The sequence below is a fragment of the Bubalus bubalis genome, chromosome 20 (assembly GCF_019923935.1).
Source record: "Bubalus bubalis isolate 160015118507 breed Murrah chromosome 20, NDDB_SH_1, whole genome shotgun sequence".
NCBI lineage: Eukaryota > Metazoa > Chordata > Mammalia > Artiodactyla > Bovidae > Bubalus > Bubalus bubalis.
The window spans coordinates 34,274,490-34,300,890 of record NC_059176.1 but is presented as its reverse complement, the minus strand read 5'-3'; the positions used below and the strand labels follow the sequence as shown (position 1 = coordinate 34,300,890).

General features: G+C 38.1%; 1 long non-coding RNA gene across 1 annotated transcript in view; it reads right to left on the bottom strand.

Annotated features, from left to right (window-relative positions):
* Positions 1-3,688, bottom strand: part of LOC123330748 — a 33,454-nt gene extending 29,766 nt beyond the window's left edge. Inside the window, exon 1 of the long non-coding RNA XR_006546844.2 lies at positions 3,004-3,688. This is a non-coding gene — a long non-coding RNA (uncharacterized LOC123330748). The remainder of the gene's footprint in view (positions 1-3,003) is intronic.
* Positions 3,689-26,401: the final 22,713 nt, after the last annotated feature.

The window sequence follows — 26,401 nt, the reverse complement described above, 5'->3', positions numbered from 1 at the left end:
GACTGAAAATCTATTCTTGATTGAATCTCAGTCTGGCCAGAAACTAAGGGTAATAGACAAGACAGAACGATTTATGAGTCAAATAACAATGGCAGAGAATGACTTTTGGAGTAAACTAGTTGCAGTGATATAGACGGGGCTTCCCAAGTGGAGCAGGGGTAAAGAATCCGCCTAGTACTGCAGAAAATGAGGGTTCAATCCCTGGGTCTGGAAGAACCCCTGGAGTAGAAAATAGCAACCCACTCCAGTACACTTGGATTAAAGATTTAGGGAGCATGGCCCCACCCATCAGAACAAGACCCAGTTTCCCTGCTCAGTCAGTCTCTGCCATCAGGAAGCCTCCTTAAGCCTCTTATCCTTATCCCTTATCAGAGGACAGAGAGAAAGAAAACCACGATCACAGAAAACTAATCAAACTGACCTAAATTAAATCCCTTATGACTATACAGTGGAAGTGAGAAATAGATTTAAGGGACTAGATCTGATAGACAGAGTGCCTGATGAACTATGGACAGAGGTTCATGACATTCTACTGGAGACAGGAATCAAGACGATCCCCAAGAAAAAGAAACGCAAAAAAGCAAAATGGCTGTCTGAGGAGGCCTTACAAATAGCTGTGAAAAGAAGAGAAGTGAAAAGCAAAGGAGAAAAGGAAAGATATACCCATCTGAATGCAGAGTTCCAAAGAATAGCAAGGAGAGATGAGAAAGCCTTCCTCAGTGGTCAATGCAAAGAAAGAGAGGAAAACAATAGAATGGGAAAGATTAGAGATCTCTTCAAGAAAATAAGAGATACCAAGGCAACATTTCATGCAAAGATGAGCTCAATAAAGGACAGAAACAGTAGGGACCTAACAGAAGCAGAAGATACTAAGAAGAGGTGGCAAGAATACACAGAAGAACTGTACAAAAAAGATCTTCACAACCCAGATAATCACAATGATGTGATCACTCACACTCACCTAGAGCCAGACATCCTGGAGTCTGAAGTCAAGTGGGCCTTAGGAAGCATCACTACGAACAAAGCTAGTGGAGGTGATGGAATTCCAGTTAAGCTATTTCAAATCCTGGAAGATGATGCTGTTAAAGTGCTGCACTCAATACGTCAGCAAATTTGGAAAACTCAGCAGTGGCCACAGGACTGGAAAAGGTCAGTTTTCATTCCAATTCCTAAGAAAGGCAATGCCAAAGAATGCTCAAACTACTGCACAATTGCACTCATCTCACATGCTAGTAAAGTAATGCTCAAAATTCTCCAAGCCAGGCTTCAACAATACATGAACCAGGAACTTCCAGATATTCAAGCTGGTTTTAGAAAAGGCAGAGGAACAGAGATCAAATTGTCAACATCTGCTGGATCATGGAAAAAGCAAGAGAGTTCCAGAAAAACATGTATTTCTGCTTTATTGACTATGCCAAAGCCTTTGACTGTGTGGATCACAATAAACTGTGGAAAATTCTGAAAGAGATGGGGATAAAAGACCACTTTACCTGCCTCTTGAGAAACCTGTATGCAGGTCAGGAAGCAACAGTTAGAACCAGAAAAGACCCTGATGCTGGGAAAGATTGAGGGCAGGAGGAGAAGGGAACGACAGAGGATGAGGTGGTTGGATGGCATCACCGACTCAATTGACATGCTGCTGCTGCTGCAAAGTCGCTTCAGTCATGTCCGACTCTGTGCGACCCCATAGACGGCAGCCCACCAGGCTCCCCCGTCCCTGGATTCTCCAGGCAAGAACACTGGAGTGGGTTGCCATTTCCTTCTCCAAAGCATTAAAGTGAAAAGTCAAAGTGAAGTCGCTCAGTTGTGCCCAACTCTTAGCGACCCCATGGACTGCAGCCTACCAGGCTCCTCCATCCATGGGATTTTCCAGGCAAGAGTACTGAAGTGGGTTGCCATTGCCTTCTCCGCAATGGACATGGGTTTGGGTAAACTCTGGGAGTTGGTGATGGACAGGGAGGCCTGGCGTGCTGTGGTTCATGGGGTCGCAAAGAGTCAGACACGACTTAGTGACTGTACTGAACTGAACTGAATCAAACTGATTAGACCACAGCCTTGTCTAATCCAATGAAACTATGAGCCATGCTGTGTAGGGCCATCCAAGACAGTGGGTAATGGTGGAGTGTTCTGACAAAACGTGGTCCACTGGCAAAGACAGAGTGCCTGAAGAACTATGGATGGAGGTTCCTAACATTGTAAAGGAGGCAGTGATCAGGACCATACCCAAGAAAAAACAAATGCAAAAAGGCAAAATGGTCATCTGAGGTAGCCTTACAAATAGCTGAGAAAAGAACCTAAAGGCAAAGGAGAAAAGGAAAGATATACCCATTTGAATGCAGAGTTCCAAAGAATAGCTAGGAGAGATAAGAAAGCCTTCCTAAGTGATCAATGCAAAGAAATAGAGGAAAACAATAGAATGGGAAAGACTAGAGATCTCTTCAAGAAATTAAGAGATATCAAGGGAACATTCCATGCAATGATGGGCACAATAAAGGACAGAAATGGTATGGACCTAACAAAAGCAGAAGATACTAAGAGGAAGCCTTAGGTTAAATGTAGTTAATACCCCCTCTTTTTTTTTTTTTTTTTTTTTTTGCTGTAACTATTACAGCAGAACAGTAAGAGAGAAAGATTCTAGCAAGCAAAATTCCCACTCCTCAAATTCAGCCTTCCAACTAGATACTGCTAAAACAAAACAAATACTTCTCCATATAGTCAAATTGGAATGAACTTCTATATAGTCAGAATCACCTTTCATTATATTTCCCAACCAAAACAAAGTATGATGATCAGAGGCAGAATAATTAAAACTGACTGGAAAACATGGGTTAATAATGTTCTCCTCTCCATGAAATGAATATATTGCATACTAAAACAATATTAAAGGAGGAATAATTTTATAACAAACATCCACGTTCAAATAAGTTATCAGCAAGTGTATCTTGCACGAACAACATGCACTAGTTGGGATCCCCGAAGATACACAAAAGAGAGAGAACTTACTTTCAGAGAATCAGATACTTTTGGAGATGGAGTTGACAAGAACCGAAGTTCAGGATTTTCTCAAACACAGAAACCAAGACAAACTTGTTAGACGGTGGCAGCCGAGCGCGTCCCGGAAGGGGATGCTGATGCACTTCCGGGCCTGCCCCTGCTCCCTGACCATCTATCATATCAAATAGAAACATATGTTCTTTTTTCCAAAAGCGGGAGGGAAGGGTCCCCCATGGCGGTGTACGCAAGAAGCAGATGGCATTTTCAAGGAGGATGTGGAGTCAGTACTGACCAGACCTCTTTAGGAGAGCTGGGCGCCTCTCCATGCGTACTAACTACTTCGGTCAACACCAGGATGCATGAGAGGCGTAATTAGTATAATACGGACTGAGAGAAAACAACTGTGGAACTTTTGAATTGTGGCAATGCAGATAAGATAACTCCTAAGTGCTAATTCAATTACTATTAGAATTCATCTGCCACTCTCCACTCCACTTCATATTTAATTATTACAATAAAGAAATGTGAGTGATTTTTATCATTTTCATTCAATTCCCCAATGCACTTATTTCCTTCCTGGACACATTTTTCTACTGTATTCTCACTGTCTTTTTGTATAGATTTGGAAAATGAACTAAAAAGACCAAAAAGCTGAGGATAGTATCAGACATCTTTTCCCTATAGATTTAAAGAAAAAAATTTTTTTTACCACTTGTGGTTGCCTCTTTTGAAATGTAACTGTTTAACTGGGCAGAGAAACCCAGGCTTTTGTTTCTCAGCTTTGGAAGCCCCATGTATTTGTTTTCAGTTAAGTCAGCGTCTGCTTATCAAAGGTGTCTCCAAGGTTCTGTTTTGAAAACTGTGTATTAATTTTAGGCACTTCCATTTATTACTTTCTGTGAAAAAAAATCAAGCATTCAGCAGCATCTTACCTTTGGAAGTCTACAGAGATTATCTTCTTATTCTCAGTCTCCCCATGAAATGAACAGGTGTAGAGAAAATTAATTTTGTGTTGATAAACTGGTCCTGGACAAGCAGGGAGTGAGTCTCTGTCTCCAAGGAGCTGCTCATCTAAATCCAGTGGCATCTGGAAGGGAAGGTGAAGATGGATACAGACTTATTCCATATTTTCAACCTACTTCATAACTGTCACAGAGTTTTTGGTTTTTCTAAAATTGGCAATTAGATAGTTAACTCTGTAATCTAGTCAACACAGCACTAAGAAAATAGAACCCCTTCTATCTCCTAGACACAACCTGTTTTCACCAGCACTGACTCCTTCATAAATATCAAATGATCAATTAATTCAGATTCAAAGCCCTGAAAGAGGTTCAAAAGCACCCCCTCATCTAAAACTAAAGCTGCCACTCTGCACCCCCCTTGAGTTGCTTGAGAAAGTAGACAGTAGGATGAAAAAGAACTTGCTCTCCAGGTATAAGGACATGACTTTAGGGTCAGACTGCTGCTGCTGCTGCTGCTAAGTCACTTCAGTCGTGTCTGACTCTGTGCGACCCCAGAGACAGCAGCCCACCAGGCTCCTCTGTCCATGGGATTTTCCAGGCAAGAGTACTGGAGTGGGTTGCCATTGCCTTCTCCAAGGGTCAGACTACCCAGGCCTAAATCTTAGCTCTTTTACATACTGGGAATGCATGTGTGAATTAAATAAGCTAAGGCTCAGTGCTATAATATTCTAAAGCAAACAGAACAGCAACTGGCATCAAGTAAGTGTTAAACACTAACTACTATTATTTTTTGTAAACTTTGTCTTTTGAAACTTGTTTTTCCTTCACAGGCTGCTCTCCGTGTTGTTATTATCCTATGAAATCCATTGAGGTTAGGGAGGTAGCACAGAGGGACTATGACTTGCAGGTAACTGTCCAGCTCCCATGTTTTATCCTATCCAGTCCTCATTTATTGTTTTGGTTGGAGATTAAAAAAAAAAAAAAAGTAATAAGCAGGGATATCCATGGGGCATTTAGGGACCAAATTCAGTTAGGGAGAGGGACAGGTAGTGGAAACGAATGGAAACTTTCCTACAAACTTGATTTTACTAAGATAGTAGGCTTATTGGGGGTGATTCTGTGGACAGATGGAATATAAAGGGAGCTACAAATTTCATCAATTCCTTCCTGTTGCCAGTAGGAGGAATGAAGATGAACACAAAGAGATCTTGGAAGAGACATACAACATACACTGTGGTGAATCAGTATTTCTACTTCTGCTGAGAAGCAGCAAAACACGATAAATGGTCCTAAAACTTTAGAAATTTTTGAATCTTCTCCTAGCTTTCCCTCCACTACTGTGAATCCTCTTTCATTTATCTCCCATGAAGAGACCTTGTTAAGAGTGGAAAACCATGGTGGTTCTGTCCCTGCCTTAGCAATATTTGGCCAGGTGAGATGGGATTCTGCAAATGGTGCCACTGGGAACCACAATTTTGATCTTACTAATTAAAGTTGTTCACCAGGTTCCAGTATTGTATGTACAATAGCCAAAAGATTCTTTAACTTGGCATTGTGTGAAGATGACAAAAATAATTTTATGAAGATGGCTTAACAATCTTAAAGAAAAGTGTATAGACTCCAATAGACATACTTAAATAAAACTAAATATGAAAGATACATAGTGTATCCTTAAATGAAACTCCAAACCTTCACAGTAAGGAAATGACCATAAATTTTTTTTTAATTTTATTTTATTTTTAAACTTTACATAATTGTATTAGTTTTGCCAAATATCAAAATGAATCCACCACAGGTATACATGTGTTCCCCACCCTGAACCCTCCTCCCTCCTCCCTCCCCATACCATCCCTCTGGGTCGTCCCAGTGCACTAGCCCCAAGCTAAATGATGTGACTAAGAGAATAAGAGTCCAACCTGACTCTTCTTTTCTGTAATATATGCTTTTTTTTTTTTCTTTCTGTATTAACTGATCTGGTCTGCATTTGTTGATTCTTGAAGTCATCGATACGAAGCCATGATCTTTGCTAAGGCATTTACTGAAAGTGCACTTCTAAGGTTTGAATGATTACCAGTTGATTTCTATGAACACTTTCCTTCCACCCATTAAACTCAGAAAGATTCCATATATTCATCTTCCTCTACAACTGAACTATGAGTATTTTAAGGACAGGGACTCACTATTGACTTGTTATCATTTCTATCCTAGTCCCTGACATGCAGAGCTCACTAAGAATTTATGAAATAAATGAATTAATGAAAGCGATTGCAAGTTTCCAACTTTAAGTGTGTTTTTCCTGGTACCCTGCAATAGGCATATATAGAGGAGGCTTCTCCAATTTTAAGCCCACACTTTCTTCTCAGGAGGCCATTTAAAGTAATTTGGCCTAAGTTTCTCCAGCTGCTATTGGTTTCTATTACCTATCAAAGGTACCTGACATGGCTCCAAAGAAGAAAACACTTCATCCTCATTCTGGAAGAAAGAGACTTAATCAAAATCAAAAGATTCGTCTCTCTCCAGAGAGGCTATACAATACTGGCAACAGTGATCAAATAGGGGGAGATTTCCTAAAATACTTTCCGGTAACGAGCCACTAAAACTGTCTCAAATGACTGATAAAGGAATGAAAGTTTTAAAATCCTTACCCATGCATCAATCCTGCATTTTAGAGTGTCTCATTTTATTGTACTGATTAATCATATGCTCAGAGGAAGTTGGCAAAAGCTATTAAAGCCAACCAGTTTAACTGGAATGCCAACTTCACAAAATAATCAGGGTCTGGTGGGATATGTCATAAAATATGCCAAGATGGGTCATTCTCATGCACTCTTGAAAGAATTATACATATTCATCCTCCTCGTTTAGCACCTGAATGACAACAAGCAGGTGAAAGCATCAGAACCAATGTATCAAGCCAGACAGTTGCCATTATGAACAAAACATAAAAAGAGAGTGACGGTGCTGAAAAATGGTAGGAGTCTTCTACTCAGACCTTGCAAGCACTGCTCTCTTTTGATAGGGAAATGAAGCTTGCTGGGAGAGAGAGAGAGAGAAAGCTATGTTTCATTGTCATGAAGGCTTTCATCTTATGGCAAATTTACATGAAATACACTTTTCTTAATAGAATTCAACATAACTTTTTAGTTTGTTTGTTTTAGAGCCATCCTAAGAGTCGAAAAACTGTCAATCTAAACTAAATGCTTTCCTTAAATATCTGAGATCATCTCTGAGCAATGGCGGGCTCTATTAATTGCTAATGAACTCCTAAATGCCACCTTCAGCTGAAATAATGATAGGTAAAATTATACCATGACACACTGAGTGACAAAAACAGCCCCCTTACCCAGTTTCATAGTGTGTTATTGGATTGCAAGGCACTGATTTAAAGGAATAAAATAAATCGCTAATGGGCTCCAGTAGAATCATTTGTATTTCACTGTGTGTGTATGTGTTTATATGTATGCATTGTATGTGTATTCTTTTGCATAATTTTAATAGAGAGTTGTCCAGAATCCTTCTAGCCACTGTCATTATAACTTCTCTCTCCTTCTTTGCCATGTTTCAATGAAGAGAGCTCTCTTCTCGGCTATTAAAACAACACCTCTTAATGACTGGGACTATGCAAAAGCACAGATAAGCTAAGCACAAATAATCACTCAAACTCTGGAAAGCATTAATATTTTCACACACCTCCAGTGTTCTTTTAATTGCTCTATTTTGCTTTGGAGAATGGGACTGATTGAGAGAAGATCCAACTACCCAATATGACTTCTGTATTTTAAAAGATACAGTGAAAGGGCAAGTTGCTCCTTTAAGCAGAGTTTGAAGAGGCCATTCTTAGACCTTAACAAAGAATGCTGCTGCTGCTGCTGCTAAGTCGCTTCAGTCGTGTCCGACTCTGGGCGACCCCATAAATGGCAGCCCACCAGGCTCCCTGTCCCTGGGATTCTCCAGGCAAGAAGACTGGAGTGGGTTGCCATTTCCTTCTCCAATGCATGAAAGTGAAAAGTGAAAGTGAAGTCACTCAGTCGTGTCTGACTCTTAGGGACCCCATGGACTGCAGCCCACCAGGCTCCTCTGTCCATGGGATTTTCCAGGCAAGAGTACTGGAGTGGGGTGCCATTGCCTTCTCCGTACAAAGAATGCTAGTCCCTATAAATTAAAGAGAATACTCTAAACTGCCCTTGTATGACCTGAGTGCCTGCCCCTGACCAGCTTTCATTCTAGTCAGCTTTTACCCCAAATTGCCAAGGGGAGGGTGTCTCATGTATTTGATTGCTGGGATTCTGGTGTGTCTTCTTGGCTCTTCTAGGAGTGGCTTCCTGGCCCTGGCCCCCAACATTTCTCCTTCCACTGGACCTGGATTTGTTATTCAACTGCGCCCATTCAGACTCCTCCATTTTGACGTAGCTAAGGTCCACAGTAGATGGCTTGCACCAGCCTCACAGAGACACCACTAACACTGAACTGAAAATTAAAGCAAAGAAACCTGATGACAGGCTAGACTGGTGAGCTCATCTAACAATAATCTCTATACATCAATGGGGAAAGTTCCCAGAAAACTGTGTGTGCTATGGAGATAGGAAAAGCTCTTTGGAGATACTTAACTTTAGCCTTTTATTTTTTTGCTTTCAACATTTCCTATAGTCTAACTACTTTGTAGCTAAAGCTAATCCTTTTCTTTCCCTCTTACTGTTAATTTGAAGATATTTAGAGAAGCCATAATAGAAGGATCTGAAGTTAGAACCATTGCCTATAAACTGCCTGGACTACTTGGTTCCTGCCTGTGTTCTTCACCTTTTTTAACCCCTGCCTTCTTTTCCAATTATTATGGCTCCTTTTAATTACCATCTAATTTTGAATCCACAAATATTACAAACTGCCACCTAAGTTGAGACCTCTTGTGTCCTTTGAAACAAAAGTAGTTCATGTAAACCCTGTTCCCCTGGGCTGTAGAGGATTCTAAGGATTTCCCTGCAACCCCTCTATGAGAGGTTAGGAAAAGAGCACCATCTGAATGAGGAAAGTTTTATCTGGACATTTACTGGTTCTATTAATATCTTCTCCTATTGAGATTTGAACCAAGTTAGTAACTCACTGTTTCTTCTGGGAAGCCCATGATTGCATACTAGGTGCGTAATAACAGATGGTCTTTAACCATTTCTCTCTATACCCAAACAAAGTCTCATTATCATGGGGGAGTTGAGAGAATTAGAGGGTGGCAAATAAGAGACCAAATTGAGTGAAGGCTTGTCTATGAATCTGCAACTTTGTCCTATCTTCATCTTTTGCTGCCATTCTGCCAACAAATATTTATGCCCATGTCTTTCCTTTCTCATCTCCTTGCTTACAACTCTGGCCTTAAAAAAGGGTAGGCCACTTTATTTGCCTCTTACCAAGCTATCATCAGAGAAGGCAATGGCACCCTACTCCAGTACTCTTGCCTGCAAAATCCCATGGACGGAGGAGCCTGGTGGGCTGCAGTCCATGGGGTCGCTAAGAGTCCGACACGACTGAGCGACTTCACTTTCAATTTTCACTCTCATGCATTGGAGAAGGAAATGGCAACCCACTCCAGTGTTCTTGCCTGGAGAATCCCAGGGACGGGGATCCTGGTGGGCTGCCGTCTATGGGGTTGCACAGAGTCGGACACAACTGAAGCGACTTAGCAGTAACAAGCTATCATTGGGCTTCCCTGGTGGTTCAGATGGAAAAGAATATGCCTGCAATGCCAGAGACCTGGGTTTGATCCTTGGGTCAGGAAGATCCCCTGGAGAAGAGACTGGCTACCCATTCCAGTATTCTTGCCTGGAGAATACCATGGACAGAGGAGCCTGGTGGGTTACAGCCCATGGAGTCGCAAGGAGTCAGACATGACTGAGCAACTAATAACACAGACACACACACACACACACACACACACACACTCAAGCCATCATTAATTCCTTCATTTAAAAAATATTTGTTGAATATCCATCAGTTTTTAGGTATTGTTAAAGATGTTGCAGAAAAACAAAGAAAATCTCAGTTCTCACAAAACTTATATTCTATAAACTGCTTATATTGCTAGTGGTGGAAGATAGAAAAATAGACAAGAAGAGATTTATTGGATCTTCTATTATATCCATATATTGAGTTTTTAGTTACGATTATTATAATTTTCAATTCCATAACTTTGATTCTTTTTAATAGATTCCCCATCTTGTCATCTGTATTCCTGGACATATTTATCATGGTTATTTAAAAGTCTGTGTTTAATAATTGCAAAATCTGTATCTCTCATGGGTGTCTTCCTACTATCACTTACATTCCCATAATTTTTTGCCATTTGGCACTGTTTTTTGCTGTGTATGGTAACTTTTGACTAAATAATAATCACTGTGTGTGAAAACTGTCATATTTTGAGAGTCTGAAAGATTCTGTCCTCTTTTATCAAGGATTCAATAGTTTTTGTTTTTATTTTTGACAATTTTAGGCTATGAGGAAAACATATTAATCCAATCTGTGATTGAGCTGATTAAAGCTAGGTTTCAGTTTCAAGAAGGCTGATCAATTTTCTGATTTGCTCTTTCTCATAAGATATTCCACAGCTCTCTCACTCTCACACTCACAAGATGTATCTTTAGAAATCCCAACTAGAAGCCCAGGCATCTCACTTTGACAGTCCCTAAACTCTGATGCTGGGAGGGATTGGGGGCAGGAGGAGAAGGGGACAACAGAGGATGAGATGGCTGGATGGCGTCACTGACTCGATGGACATGAGTCTGAGTAAACTCCAGGAGTTGGTGATGGACAGGGAGGCCTGGCGTGCTGCGATTCATGGGGTCACAAAGAGTCGGACATGACTGAGCGACTGAACTGAACTGAACTGACTGAACTCCAATTTTTGTCTCCCAAGCTCTAGGACACTGAATAAAGTTTTGCTTAGCTTTTCCTTGGCCACTTCCATGAATGAATAAACACTAGGAGGAAAAAGCAAATCTGAATATTAAGCTCACCTCTCTGTTATTCCATTTTCTCCAGTATTTCTCTAAGATCTCAGCCTCTGTAGTCCTTGCTGACTTCGTACTATTTCCAGTGCATTCAAATGGACTTCTCTTCATCTTATCCAGTCTTACTTATTCTTACAGGAAGAAAGGCTAGTCTTTACAAATTAATTCACCATAGCCAGAAATATAAAACTCTTACTACAAGAATTTTTTTAAAGTAGCCAAGGTTCATTTTATCACCATTAGGGCCTGGTAGCTTTATCCTATTCTCTAGTCAATGATGATAGCTCTCTTCACCATCACTTATCTTATAAATAAAGGCTATCATACTAAGGAACAACTAGTAAGATGCTATGGATGGATCATGTATCTTCATCACTGAAATAAAATGCAGAGTACTACTGCATTATTGAATATGCATCGATAAGAACCTTATATAAAGACAACAGTTTAACTTTTAGGTCCCTATAAATATTTCCAGACTACCAAAATGGAGCATTTTGTTTTCAATATGTCAAGTGATTTTATGGCTTTTGAAAAATAGCTACAGATAAGCAATTTAGTCACTAGAGGGATTTCAAATGCTGAAATATGTTCTTCTTTGCTTTACCTGACAGTAATGTACAAATAAGACTCAGGATAGCTTAGTAGACCTTTCACGGTATCTAGGTAACTTAGCTGGGTTCATCTTGAGATTGAAGTTCACTTATCTTCTCTGACATAAATATGATTTATTATTTCAACACACACACACACACAAACACACACATACACGCATGCCCATTTGTTTCTGTTTCCAAGTTTTGAGTAGCCATTATATTTAGTGATCTTGTTAATTTATTTCAAATACCCAAATAGGAAACATTTTTTGCTACACAGTATGCTAGTTGAACAATCAGCTTGGAGTGCATTTCCAGCACAATCCTATTGTAATGCAAAATTACAATTTCAAGATCTAGAATACTCCATTTTGGGTAATTCATTTTTCGGGGATGAGTGATAATTATCAGAATTCTTTATAGTAGCAGGATGCAAGAATTTTATTTGCCTGACTGCAATGGATACTGTTAAATATTCTCATAAGCCTTATAACTACACAAAAAAATAATGAAAAAACCAGGCAAGAGGCAAATGGTACAGAGTACCATGGTATTAAACAATCTGATTAGCCAGCTCCATTTTTCCATTTTTCTGACTAAAGTAAAATGCAATATGGAAAGTGAAAATCCATCGACAGAGGAATGGATAAAGAAGATGTGGTGTGTATATATATATATATAATGGAATATTATTCAGCCATTAAAAAGAATGAAATAGGGCCATTTGCAGCAACATGGATGGACTACAGAGTGAAGTAAGTCAGACAGAGAAGGAGAAATATCATATGGCGTCCCTTATATGTGGAATCTAAAAGAAATGATACAAATGAACTTATTTAACAAAACAGAAAGTGACTCACAGACTTAGAAAACAAACTCATGGTTGCCAGGGGAGTGGGACAGTTAAGGACTTTGGGAAGGTCATGTACACAGTGCTATATTAAAAATGGATAACCAACAAAAACCTATGGCATAACACATGGAACTCTGCTCAATGTTATGTGCCAGCCTGGATGGGAAGGGGTTGGGGAGAATGGATACCTGTATATGTATGTTTGAGTCCCTTCACTGTTCACCTGAAACTATCACAATATTGCTCATCAGCTATACCCCAATATAAAATGTTTTTCATGTTAAAAAAATAAAATAAAGTAAATAAAAATTCAAGAAATCAGTATAATCATAGACAAGCTTTCAAAATGCAGGATATGAAAGAGTTAAACAGAAGTACTGCAGAAATGGGAGATGAGGAAGAAGATGGAAAAGAATAAAAGGGTCAAGAAGTGCTTCACTAACAAAGAGGGACTTTAAACAATGTAGAAGGTAAAAGGTTAGATATTACTTTTGAAAGTCATTTTCAAATGTTGCTTTCCATTAGACATTCCTAAAAAGAGTCTCAAGAGCAACAGAAAAGAATGGATGGACTAGAAAATGGGCACCTAGCCCTCTCATCCTCCACTTCAATCATTCGATTTATATTTTATGTTCTGTTCTGTAAGATTGTAGAGTGGAAAGGGTTTCTAAGGCTCTCTCTCACTCTCTCTCACTCTCTCCCCTTATTTATTTAAACATAAAATCAAAGTCAGAATCTGTACTCTGGAAACCTAAAGCCCAGCCTTTCACACCATTTCTCTTTCCACTTCTCCCTACAGCAATAATGAATAACACTCACTACTGATTACCTTTTCTCAAAGTCATCTGTTATGAAGGAAGATCTATCTATGTATCTGTCTCTCTATCATCTATGTTATCTATCTATAAGAGCAAGCATGCCCTGAAATATACAAACTTATATTAAAGTATATGAGAAATCACTAGTCTGTTCCTCCTTCAACAATTGAATCAATGAAAGTTCACTGAGAGGAGTTGAAACACCTTTCCAAGGTGATTAAGCTAATTAAAATCTGAATCTGAACTTCCAATTGTCCCTGTAGTCACTGAGTAATATCCACCACTGATCAGCTTTTCTCATATCCACCTCTGAGAAGGAAAGTGACAATTCTGTTCTAGTTTCTATCCACAGACTTTAGAGACTCGCTGTTCATTCAGTCCCCACTGATTTTATTTACTAACCATTTCCAGAAGTTTCTTAAAAGGAGGTTTCTATGTTTGTCAGAGACGCAGTACATGAATAGATAGGTGATTTCAAAGTATAGCTTGATTAACTCTTCCTTTAACTTGAACACCCATATCAATAGAATAGTGGGAATTTTCCAGTGATTGAAATACTGAGGCTTAATGAGGATGTACTCTGACTAGAATTTATACATATTTTATCAACCCACACATCTAATACAATTTAAACACAAAATGGATATATATATTACACATTTTAAAACATAAATTTATAATACATTAAAGTATATTATCTTTCTAGTACAAATTGTTAACAGATAAAACAATACACTATCCAAATAATATGATAAAAACTGAAACCTGCCCTCCAAGGTACCTCACTAGTGGTGGTAGGGGTTTAGTTGCTCAGTCATTTCCGACCTTTTGTGACTCCATGGACTGTAGTCCACCAGGCTTCTCTGTCCATGAGATTTCACAGGCAAGAATACTGGAGTGGGTTGCCATTTCCTTCTCCAGGGGATCTTCCTGACCCAGGGACTGAACCCAGGTCTCCAGCACAGCAGGCGGATTCTTTACCACCTAGCCATCAGGGAAGCCCCTAATAATATGATAATTATTATCTAAAATGAAGGGAATTTGATCAGTCATTAAAACTGAAAATAAAATAATGTGTGATTTTTTTAATGGTAAGATTAAAAACAAACTGTGTCAAAAGTAATTATTCAATTAAAAGTATTTTTGTGCAAATTTTTCTAGCTACTGATAAACCTGTTCCTGACTTTACATGCGTTGGTAGAAAGGTGAAGAGACAATTATTTCTGTAGTACAGAGAGCAGTAAAATTTTTCTATTAAGGGCTAGATAGAATATGCTTTCAACTTTGTAGGGCATACTACTTAACTCTGCTAAGCAACCATAGGCAGTATGTAAATAAATAGCCATGGCTTTCTTCCAAGAATGTTATTTACATTATAGCCTATGGGCCAGACTCCTATAATTTTGCCTATAATTTCTCAACCCTTTCTCTAGTTTCAAATATTTTCTTTTGACTCAATTTTTTTGGCCCAACTTTTTTTGTCTCATGTCTGTGTCTATTTAGAGTTCAGGGATTTCCCTGGTGGCTCAGATGATAAAGAATCTGCCTGCAATGCAGGAGACCTAGGTTCGATAAGGAATTCCCTAGATAAGGGAATGGCTATCCACTCCAGTATTCTTGCCTGGAGAATTCCATGGAGAGATGAGACCAGGGAGCTACAGCCCATCGGGTCACAAAGAATCAGACACGATCGAGCAACTAACACTTTCACTTTCTTCACTATACTTACTTTAGAGCCTGAATGAACTATTTATTGAAAAATATTTTTAAACTTATAATGGATTGTACATATTATTTTAAAAATTAGATTTCTTTATTTTCTTCAATTTTATCTCATGTAGATGGAACTTCTATTGCAGAATAACCGGTATCAATTTCCATACTAGTTTTGGAAGGCTTCAAATTCAGGAAAAGTATTTTTCCAAAACAAACTTTTAGTAATACAGCTATACAGATATGCTGCTGCTGCTGCTAAGTCGCTTCAGTTGTGTCCGACTCTGTGCGACCCCATAGACGGCAGCCCACCAGGCTCCCCCTTCCCTGGGATTCTCCAGGCAAGAACACTGGAGTGGGTTGCCATTTCCTTCTCCAATGCATGAAAGTGAAAAGTGAAAGTGAAGTCACTCAGTTGTATCTGACTCCTAGCGACCCCATGGACTGCAGCCTACCAGGCTCCTCTGTCCATGGGATTTTCCAGGCAAGAGTACTGGAGTGGGGTGCCATTGCCTTCTCCGCTATACAGATATATATCTGTCTAAACTTTTAATCTATGCAAATGTGTATCCGTTTACACAGTTATGGTGAGTCATGGATCTTGATTTTAAGCTGTAAATAACTGAGCTTTCAAATTTTGCTTAAACACCTAAATAAGGGTATATGTGGCAGAAATAGCTAACTGGATACCAAAGATCTCTGATCCTATTTCATGCTGTAGCATTGTTGCTGGGCAGCAGCTGCCTGGACAGGGACTACATTTTCCAGATCCCTTGACACCCAGTGCAACCATGGGTCTAGTTCTCACTGCTTTGTGCTAGTTCCAGGTAAGGACATTTAGGAAGCACATGTGCCTTCTCCACTCTCTCTCTTCTCACCAACAAGCTAGATATCAATGACTGGATTTGCCTTAGAAGACACTCTGCCAAATAGACTTTTCTTGATTAAGAAATAAACTTCTATTGAATTCAGTCACTAAGACTCAGACTTTATTTGTTGGGGTAGTAAGCATTATCTTAACTAGTGAAATATTAAACAACAAAAGGAAAACATTTCTGATATTTTTGGTGATACATCCTGGTATTTTGGTATTTAAAAGTAGCATATTTTATTTGAAATACTTAAATCCTGAAAGTGACTGTTACAAGCATTAGACTTTGCAGTGAATGTTGTTCTACCATGTAATTCACCTCTTATTAATAATTGATGTAGAGTCATACAGCATGAATTTTTGTTTAGACAGAAAATGTGAGGAGTGTTATAAAAATGAAACTCCAAACCAATGCATAGAAACTAAAAATACTGAATTAATATTATATTAAATGTATCTAAGAATAGACCACTGCTTAAAAATGTATAATGGTTTAGATATTATAGTTGACTCCATATCTAGAAAAACTCAATAAAATAGCACTATAGGCATTCCCCAGAGAAACTGGTTTTGTTCTAGATCACCCACTTCAATAAAGCAATTCATATGATTTTTTTTTATTTCCCGGGGCATATAAAACTTATGTTTATACTAAACTATATTGTCACCCTGCTTATTTAACTTATATGCAGAGTACTTTGCCAACAAAGGTCCATCTAGTCAAGGCTATGGTTTTTGCAGTGGTCATGTATGGATGTGAGAGTTGGACTATAAAGAAAGCTGAGCACTGAAGAATTTATGCTTTGGAACTGTGGTATTGGAGAAGACTCTTGAGAGTCCCTTGGACTGCAAGGAGTTCCAACCAGTCCATCCTAAAGGAGATTAGTCCTGGGTGTTCATTGGAGGGACTGATGTTGAAGCTGAAACTCCAATACTTTGGCCACCTGATACAAAGAACTGACGCATTGGAAAAGACCCTGATGCTGGGAAAGATTGAGGACAGGAGGAGAAGGGGATGACAGTCGATGAGACGGTTGGATGGCATCACTGACACAATGGACATGGGTTTGGGTAGACTCCCAGGAGTTGGTGATGGACAGGGAGTGGCATGCTGAGGTTCATGGGGTTGCAAAGAGTCAGACACAACTAAGCGACAGAACTGAACTGAACTGATAGTTTATTAAGTGTACAATAGCATTACACCTAAAAACCAATGTATATACCTTAAATAAAAAATACTTTATTGCTTAAAATGAGCCATCTGAGTATTCAATAAGTCATAATCATTTTGCAACATATAACATCAAAGATCACTGATCACAGAATACCACAGTAATACCATAATAAGGAAAAAAATTTGAAATAGTATAATAATTACCAAAATGTGACACAGAGACACAAAATGAGTAAATGCTATTGGACACATGGTGCTGATAGGCTTGCCCAATGCAAAGTTGCCATGAATTTTCAACTTGAAAAAAACTCAAGATCTGGGAAGTGCAGTGAAATGAAACACAATAAAGTAAGTTATGCCTGTATTTCAGAAAAGATAACTCTTCTATACTGAGAGAACTGGGGATATTTTTTGATCTAGTGGCCTTCTAGTCCTTAAATGAAGCTACCTAGTTACACATTGACCAATTTAGTTTCTGCGAATTCTTTTCCTTTTGCTGACTATCCATAGGCCAATCTTGAATACTTAACGCATATACATAAACACCTACGGAGAAGCTTGGCATCTGTGTTCTAAGTGCCTAGAATGGCATGTTCATCCTGATTTTTACCATAAAAATTAATATTGAAATGAAAAAGTGTCCTGGAAAATGAAGTACAAAGATACCTGAGGAGTTGGCTCTGCCTAAAAAACATAAGTACATTTCTCTCTGAATTGCATTTTCTCTTCCATGGCTATCTGTGATTCCAACTGATCCTGCAAGGAACATTAGTAATCCCAGTGTTTTCTTTTCACTGAAGCTTAAGTATCTGATTTTACCACCTCTTCTGGAATGCAGCCAAGTTTGTGAGTAATTTTATTTCACAGTCATATGACTGGATTGACCAATGAATAAATTTCCAGGAGTCACTTCGCAAGATGGCTTCCAGTTTTGTTTGCATGACTATAAATTGATAGAAGTTGCTTTTGGTTTAGGTAGTAGAAAACACTAAAAGATGAATAAGCCCATATGGACTGGGGACCACAAAAAGATAAACATTAAGATCTGACCTAATGGAAGATTTTTAAAGACCATGAATGGAGATACTGCCTTCCCCTCTTAAATTCTTTCATTGTCTTTCTTACTATCACTTTTTACACCATTGTCAAGGCACCATTCCAATAAATCTGGGACACACTCTCTTCCTACTACTATTTTTCTTACTTACTACAATTTTAAGAATTCTCCAGTAACCCTAAGTGGTTAAAATCAGTAGGGTCTTTTATAAAACTAAAAAATCTTGATATCTTGAGTGTTAAAAGAGTATTTCCAGTTCTAGAGTGGATACTTTTAGGACCAGGCAGATAATGGAGAATCATTGAAGATTTTATACAACAGGGATGTGCTTAGAGTAGTATTTTAGGGAACTTACCAGAGGACCACTGAGTACCAAAGAATGAAGTTGGGAAAAGGGTTAAAATGGCATTTAGTTAATAAAAGCAGTGACATTAGAAATGAAAAGGAAATGATAAATGTAAGAAACACTTCAAAAGAAAAGAAGGGTAACTGCAAATCAAAACCACAAAAGATATCACTTCACACTAGTTAGAATGTTGTTGCTGTTGTCCAGTTGCTCAGTCTTGTCTGACTCTTTGCCATCCATGGACTGCAGCCAGGCTTCTCTGTCCTTCATCATCTCCTGGAGCTTGCTCAAACTCATGTCCATTGAGTTGGTGATGCCATCCAACCATTTCATCTTCTGTCATCCCTTTCTCCTGCCTTCAATATTTCCCAGCATCAGGGTCCTTTCTAATGAATCAGCTCTTCATATCAGGTGGCCAAAGTACTGGAGCTTCACCTTCAGCATCAGTTCTTCCAATGAATATTCAGGATTGATTTCCTTTAGGATTGACAGGTTGGATTTCCTTGCAGTCCAAGGGACTCTCAAGAGTCTTCTCCAACACCACAGTTCAAAAGTTTCACTTCTTTGGCACTCCATTTCCTTTATGGTACAACTCTCACATCCATACACAACTACTGGAAAAACCACAGCTTTGACTGTATGGATATTTGTCAGCAAAGTAATGTCTCTGCTTTTTAATATGCTGTCTAAGTTTGTTATAGCTTTTCTTCTAAGGAGCAAGTGTCTTTTAACTCCATGGCTGCAGTCACCATCTGCAGTGACACTGGGGCCCAAGAAAATAAAGTCTGTCCCTGTTTCCACTGTTTTCCCATCTATTTGCAATGAAGTGATGGGACCAGATGCCATGATCTTAGTTTTTTGAAGGTTGAGTTTTAAGCCATCTTTTTCACGCTCTTCTTTCACTTTCATCAAGAGGCTCTTTAGTTCCTCTTGGCTTTCAGCCATAAGGGTAGTGTAATCTGCATATCTGAGGTTATTGGTATTTCTCCTGGCAATCTTGATTTCAGCTTGTGCTTTATCCAGCCCAGGACTTCACTCGATGTACTCTGTATATAGGTTAAATAAGCAGGGTGACAAAATACAGCCATAACACACTCCTTTCCCAATCTGTAACCAGTCTGTTGTTCCATGTCTGGTTCTAACTGTTGCTTCTTAACCTGCATACAGATTTCTCAGGAGGCAGATAAGGTGGTCTGGTATCCCTATCTCTTGAAGAATGTTCCACAGTTTGTTGTGATCTACACAGTCTAAGGCTTTGGCCTAGTCAATAAAGCAGAAATAGATGTTTTTCTGGAACTCTTTCACTTTTTTGATGATCCAACAGATGTTGGTAATTTGATCTTCGGTTCCTCTGCCTTCTCTAAATTCAGCTTAAACATCTGAGAGTTCACAGTTCATGTACTGTTGAAACCTGGCTTGGAGAATTTTGAGCATTACTTTGCTAGCATGTGAGATGAGTGCAATTGTGCAGTAGTTTGGACATTCTTTGGCATTGCCTTTCTTTGGGATTGGAATGAAAACTGACCATTTCCAGTCCTGTGGCCTCTGCTGAGTTTTCCAAATTTGCTGGCATATTGAGTGCAGCACTTTCACAGCATCATCTTTTAGGATTTGAAATTGCTCAACTGGTATTCCATCACCTCCACTAGCTGTGTCCATAGTGATGCTTCCTAAGGCCCACTTGACTTCAGACTCCAGGATGTCTCCTCTAGGTGACTGATCACTCCATTGTGGTTATCTGGGTCATTAACATCATTTTTGTATAGTTTGTCTGTGCATTCTTGCCACCTCTTCTTCTGCTTCTGCTTCTGTTAGGTCCATACTGTTTCTCTCCTTTATTGGGTCTATCTTTGCATGAAATGTTCCCTTGGTATCTTTAATTTTCTTGAAGAGATCTCTAGTCTTTCCCATTCTGTTGTTTTCCTCTATTTCTTTGCATTGATCACTTAGGATGGCTTTCTTGTCTCTCCATGCTATTCCTTGGGACTCTGAATTTAGATGGGTATATCTTTCCTTTTTCTTTTGCCTTTTGCTTCTCTTCTTTTCTGAGCTATTTGTAAGGCCTCCTCAGACCATTATGCCTTTTTGCATTTCTTTTTATTGGGGATGGTTTTGACCACTTCCTCCTGTACAATGTTACAAATCTCTCTTCACACTTCTTCAGGCACTGTTTCTATCAGATCTAATTCCTTGAATCTACTTGTCATTTCCACTTTATAATTGTAAGGGACTTGATTTAGGTCATACCTGAATGACCTAGTAGTTTTCCCTACTTTCTTCAATAGCTAGTTATAAGGGCTATTATTAAAAGGATAAGAAATAGCAAATGTTCGTGAGGATGTAGAAAAGAGGAAATTCTTGTGCACTGTTGGTAGGAATTTAAGTTGGTACAATAGCTATGTAAAACAGTATGAAATTTTCTAAAAAGTTAAAAATAGAGTTATAATATGATGTAACAATTCCACTTTTGGGTATTTATCTGAAAAATACAAAATCACTATTTGAAAGATGTCTAGCACTGCCATGTTTATTGCACATTTACATAAGTAGACAAGGCATGAAAACAGCATTGTATTCATTTATGAAAAATTGATAAAGAAAATATAGTCTCTCTACATATACACAATGGAATATCATTCAGCCATAAAAAGGAGGAAATTTTGCCATTTGAGACAACATGAATGAACCCTGAGGGCATTATGCTAAGTAAAATAAGGTAGAGAAAGGCAAATACTATATTATCTCATTTATTTGTGGAATCTTAAAAAAATATAATACTCATAGATATATCAGAAGCTCATCCACAAAGAATTATTCTCACGTGCGCATGGAACATAATCTAGGGTAGACCATTTGTGGTAGGCCACAAAACAAGTCTTAACAAATTCTAGAAGATTGAAATTGTACTAAGTATCTTTTCTGATCATAATGGCATGAAACTAGAAATCAATAACAAGAGGTAAATTGGAGCATTCACAAAAACATGAAAATTAATCAACACTCTGCTGAACATCCAATGGGTCAAATGAAATGAAAAAGGAAACTGAGACCAAAGTTACCAGAAGAAAGGAAATAAAGTTTAGAACAGGAATAAATGAAACAGAGAATAGGAAATCAGTAGAAAAAATTAATCAAATTAATGGTTGGTTCTTTGAAAAGATAAACAAAATTGTCAAAGCTTTAAGCTAAACTAACCAAGGAGAAAAGAGAAAGGACTCAAATGAATAAAATTATAAATGAAAAAGGAGACATTACAACAGATATCATGGAAATTCAAAGATTATAGAAGGCTACTATGAACAGTTATATGCCAACAAACTGTAAAACCTAGAAGAAATGGAAAAAAAAATTAGAAACATACAACTTACTAAGATTAAATCAGGAAGAAATAGTAAATCTGAATAGATTAAACACAAGGAAGGAAATTAAACCAGTAATCAAAACTTTGCCAACAAAGAAAAACTCAAGATCAAATGGCTTCACTGGTGAACTTAATCAAATATTTAAAGAAAAATTAAACCAGTCCTTCTCAAACTCTTCTAAAATGTCAAAGAGAAGGGGACATTCCTAAAACTATTTTAGAAGGCCAGGATCATACTGATTTCACCAGAGACTCCCTGGTGGCTCAGATGTAAAGAATCTGCCTGCAATGCAGGAGACCCCAGTTTGAGGCCTGAATTGGGAACATCCCCTGGAGAAGGAAATGGCAACATACTCCAGTATTCTTGCCTGGAGAATCCCATGGACAGAGGAGCCTGGTGGGCCACAGTCCATGTGGTCACAAAGAGTCAGACATGACTGAGCAACTAACACACATACTAATACCAAAACCAGAAAAGGATGATACAAGAAAAGAAAAGCATGGCTCAATACCGCTGATTAGTACAGATACAAAAGTTCTCAATAAAAATCTAGCAAACCAAATTCTGAAGCACAGTAAAAGGATTAACCACCATGATCAAGTAAGATCTATCTATGGGGTGCAAGGATATTTCAACACATGTGTGTGCTAAGTCAGTTCAGTTCTGTCTGGCTCGTTGCAACCGCTTGGACTGTAGCCCACCAGGTTCCTCTGTCCATGGGATTCTCTAGGTAAGAACTCACTCTCCACGTGGGTTGCTATGGCCTCCTCCAGGGGACTATTTCGACCCAGGCATTGAACCCACAACTCTTATGTCTCCTGAATTGGCAGGTGGGTTCTTGACCACTAGTGCTACCTGGAAAGCCCCATATTTCAACATATGCAAATCAACAGATGTGACACGTCACATCTCTTTAACAGAATGAAAGAAAAGGATCATGGTAATCTTAATAGATACAGAAAAAGCATTTGACAAAACTTAACATCCATTCACAATTTTAAAAAAGACCACTTACAAATTAGGCATAGAAGGAAAATACATTAACATAATAAAGACTATATATTACAAGGCCACAGTTAACATCCTATTCAATGGTGAAAGGTTAAAACTTTTCCTCTAAGATCAGGAATAGACAAGGGTTCTCACTCTCACCATTCCTATTTGACATAAAAGTCCTAGCTAGAGCAATCAGGCAAGAAAAAGAAGTGAAATTCAGAATTGAAAAGGGACGCAAAACTGTCTTTATTGCAGATGACATAATTTTATATGTAGAAAACCCTAATGATTATCTCCCCCCAAAACTGTTATATTTAATCAATGAATTCAGTAAAGTTTACAGGATACAAAATAACGTATAAAAATTCATGATTTTCTGATACACTAACTATACATTTTGTGAAAAACAAATAAAGAAATCTATTTCATTTATAATATTATCAAAAACAATAAAATACTTAAAAATAAATTTAACTAAGAAAGTGAACGATCTCTACTCCAAACACTACAATATATTAGTAAAAGTAATCAAAGAAGACACAAGGAAATGAGAAAGTATTTCATATTCATGGATTGGAACACTTAATATTTTTAAAATGTCAATACTACTAAAAGCCACCTATAGATTCAATGCAATATCAATATTACAATGATATTTATTATAGAAGTAGAAAAAACACTCCTCAAACTTATATGGAACCACAAAAGATCCTGAATAGCCAAAGAGATTCTGAGAAAGAAGAAAAGAGCAGGAGATATCAGACTTCCTGATTTCAGGATATACTCTAAAGGTACGGTCATCAAAACAGAATGGGGCTAACATAAAAACGAATAGACCAATGGAAGAAAATCAAGAGCCCAGAAATAAACCTAAGCATACATGGTCAACTAACATTTGACAAGGGAAGTAAGAAACACTCAGTGGAGAAAATATAGACTTTTTAATATACGGTACTAAGTAAATTGGATATTTAAATGTAAAAGAATAAAACCGGACCCACATCTTATACTACTCACAAAAATTAACTGAAAATGCATCAAAGACTATAATGTAAGACCTGAAACCATGAAACCCTTAGTATAAAACACTGGAATAAAACTCCTTGACATGAGTATTGTTAATGATCTTTTGGATATGACACCTAAAGCATAAACAATAAAAAAAAAAAGTGAAACTGCATCAAGCTATAAAGCTTAAAAACAGAGAAAAACATCTTCAAGGTGAAAAGACAACCTATGGAATGGGAAAAAAAATATTTGTAAACTTTAAATCTGATATACATATACATACAGTTTAATAGCAAATAAACAAATAATTTAAAAATGAGCCGAGCTGAATAGACATTTTTCCAAAAAAAATATATGAGTGGTCAATAGTTACATGCTCAATCAACATCACTAGTCATAAGCAAAAGGAAAATAAAAGCTACATCACACCTGTTAGAATGGCAATTATCAAAAAGATTAAAGATAACAAATGTTGAAGTGGAGTAGAGAGAAGATCCTTGCATATGGTTGGTGGGATTATAAATTGGCGCAGTCACTATGGAAAGCAGAAGCTTCCCTGATGGCCCCGTGATACAAAATCTGCCTGTAATACAGGAACCACAAGAGACTGTGGGCTCAATTCCGGGGTTAGGAAGATCCCCTGGAGGAGGGCATGGTGACCCACTCCAGTATTCTTGCCTGGAAAATCCCATGGACAGAGGAGCCTGTTGGACCATGGGATCACAAAGAGTTGCACATGACTGAAGTGAGCTTAGCACACAGACACACAGAAAGCAGTATGGAGGATCCTTAAAAAATTAAAAATAGAAATACCATATGACCTAGCAATTCCACATCTAGGCGCATATCTGAAGGAAATGAAAACATTAACTCAAAAACATATCTGCAATCCTATGCTCACAGAAGCATTGTTTTTAATGAGCAAGACATGGAAACTTTCTCAGTATCCACCAATGGATGAATAAAGAATTCGTGGTATATTTATAGCTACAACTGAATATGATTTAACCATTAAAAAGTAAAGAAATCCTACTATTTGCAACGATATGGATGGACCTTGAAGGCATTATGCTAGGTGATAGGTCAGACAAAGATAAATACTGTACGATCTCACTTCTGTGTGGAATCTTAAAAAAGAAAAGAATAATAAAAAAAAAAATTAACTCATAGGAAGAGATCAGACTTGTGGCTACTAGAGGTAGAGGGTGGAGGAAGGTGGTCAAAAGTTACTTGCAGTTATAAGATACTTAAATACTAGGGATGTAATGGACACGTGGTGATTATAGCTAATGTTGCAGGAGGACATATACGAGAGACGTTAGGAGAGTAACTCCTAAGAGTTCTCATCACAAGAAAATTTCTCATTTTTGCTTTATTTAAAACTGTTTCTATATTTAAAAGATGGATGTTAGCTAATAATCATCTCAGAATACATGTAAATCAGACCATCTAGCTATATGCCTACCCACTCCAGTGTTCTTGCCTGGAGAATCCCAGTGACGGGGAGCCTGGTGGGCTGCCATCTATGGGGTCACACAGAGTCGGACACGACTGAAGCGACTTAGCAGCAGCAGCAGCAGCTATATGCCTTAAATTTCTACTGTGACCTGCGTTGATTATTTCTCAATAAAACTGGAGAACAAAAAAGCAAAAATGAATAGATACAGAAAACAGATTAGTGGTTCAAAGGCATGGGGGAAGGGAATGAGGGAATCGGCAAAGTGGATGAAGGTGGTCAGAAGGTACAAACTTTCAGTTATAAGGTAAATAAGCTGTGGATAAATAATGTATAGCACAGTGACTATAGTTAGTGATAGTACACTGTATACTTTGTTAAGAGAGTAAATCTTACAAGTTTTAACCCCAGGAAGAAAATTTTAACTATGTGTGGGGATAGATGATAACTATTTTGATAATCGTTTTGCAATATATACATATATTAAATCATTACTTTGTATACATAAAACTGGTATATGATAGCATATGTCAATTATATCTCAATTTTTAAAAAGAAAAGAAAGGTTAGGTTTGGTTTTAAACATAAAGAGTTGGGTGTGAAAATGGGATAGTTGGAGGTATTCAACAGGCAACTAAAAATGCAGGATATCAGCTTGTCAGGGCATCAGGTCTGAACATATAGATATGAAAGGAAACCTGATAAGTGAATTCAACCAGGATGACCTTAATGTTCCCCTAAGCCAAACTAAACTTTAGACAGATTTCCTTTAGTCTAAATACTCTGCCTTCATTTTTTTTAGAGCATTTACTTTAGAAAATGTGTAATTGTAAATTATTGGTCTGGCCCATCAAGAGGTAAATTTTCTCCCAGCCTCTTGCTAGTTTTATAACCCAGGAAAGTCTTGTTCAAGGACCTGGGAGCCATCTCTTTGAAATGTAATCTTCAAGAAAGATAGTGTTTTTATCCCTCAGTCTCTATGGGAGGGTATGAGCCTAACTTCAATAAGCACCAATTAGCAAACACAGATGGTCTATACACATTGATCAACCTCCCCCTAGTACTCTTTTCTATGAGTTTTCCACAAGCTCACCCCACTGCTTTAAGCTCTCTTGCCTTTTGTCTCAGCAGAGCTGAGTTCAATATCTCTCATCTATTGCAAAGGTTTTGAATAAAGTCTTCCTTTTCTGTTTAACTTATCCA